The sequence below is a fragment of the Piliocolobus tephrosceles genome, chromosome 3 (assembly GCF_002776525.5).
Source record: "Piliocolobus tephrosceles isolate RC106 chromosome 3, ASM277652v3, whole genome shotgun sequence".
NCBI lineage: Eukaryota > Metazoa > Chordata > Mammalia > Primates > Cercopithecidae > Piliocolobus > Piliocolobus tephrosceles.
In genome coordinates, this window is record NC_045436.1 from 112,305,915 (window position 1) to 112,307,428 (window position 1,514).

Sequence of the window (1,514 nt, forward strand, 5' to 3'; positions counted from 1 at the left end):
AGAAATAAGTTGAAGAAAAAAATGTGGAATTCAATAAGTAATTGGAGTTGAGGAGCAAAGAAAATAGAGGCATTAAAAAAATAATGTCGGCTGGGCATGGTGACTAACACCTGTAAACCCAGTATTTTGGGAGGCTGAAGCAGGAGGATCACTTGAACCCAGGAGTTCGAGGCTGCAGTGAGCTATGATTACGCCACTGTTCTGAGGCCTGGTGACAGAGGGAGAACCTGTCTCCAACAAAAACAAAAACAAAAACACAATTTCAATGTTTTAAACTCTTGAGCCAAAGAGAACATAGGTACCACTGGAAAACATACAACATGGGAGAAAATCTGGTACACAACCATCATGGCAGTGGCAGGGGACCCGGATGGCATGGAGGAACCTGGCATGGACACGGAGGCTAAGACGGTGGCTACCGAGGCGCCGGCACGGCCCCTCAACTGCTTGGAGGCAGAAGCCGCGGCGAGGGCGGGGGCGGGGACTGAGGACTCCCGCACCCCGTAAGGCAGCCTGCAGCGAGGCAGCCTGCAGGTTGCAGCCGGCCCCACCCTAGGTCCCTGGTGACCCCGTGTCCCAGGCCTCCGTCAGCAACCGCAAAGACGCGGGCAGCGGCGCAGACAGGGAGCTGGTGGACCTGAAGATCATCTGGAACAAGACCAAGCACAACGTGAAGCTCCCCCTGGACAGCACAGGCTCCGAACTGAAACAGAAGATCCCCTGATTACAGGACTCCCGCCTGCCATACAAAAAGTCATGTGTAATGGACTCGTCCCTGAGGATAAGATATTGAGAGAAATAAAAGTGACTAGTGGGGCCAAGATCTTGGTGGTTGGCTCCACCACCAATGATATTTTAGCAGTAAACACACCCAAAGATGCTGCGCAGCCGGATGCAAAGGCCGAAGACAACAGGAAGGAGCCTCTCTGCAGGCAGAAACAACACAGGAAAATGTTGGATAAAGGAAAACCCAAAGATGTGATGCCATCTGTTAAGGGGGCCCAGGAGCGCCTACCAAAGGTACCCCTGTCCGTCATGTACAATAAGTCTGGAGGAAAAGTGAGATTCACCTTTAAACTAGAACAAGACCAGCTGTGGATTGGCACTAAAGAACGGACTGAGAAATTGCCCATGGTCCATAAAAAATGTGGTCAGTGAACCTATGGAAGGACACGAAGACCACCGCATGATGGCGCTTCACTTGGGCCCCACGGAAGCGTCTTACTACTGACTACTGGGTGTACTGGGTTCCAACTCAGTATGTGGATGCAAAGACACTGTGCTGGGGAAATGGCGGTATTTTTGAAAGCACTTTCACCTCTGGCCCAGGAGACTGACCCAAAGTGAAGGACGTTGTAGGGAGAGGCCTGCAGCATCCCTGGATTTCAGAGTTCTAGAACTTTGTTCACAAAAAATCTATACTCAATCTAAGGCGATGTGGTGACTGAAGCCAGAGGTGATGTACTTTCATCATTAGCTTAATTTTAACTTAAAATGAGCAGTTCCCTTTCTTG

At 50.3% G+C, this 1,514-nt stretch overlaps 1 pseudogene; it reads left to right on the top strand.

The window, feature by feature from the left end:
• The first annotated feature begins 342 nt into the window (after positions 1-342).
• LOC111549299 lies at positions 343-1,306 on the top strand (annotated as a pseudogene).
• Positions 1,307-1,514: the final 208 nt, after the last annotated feature.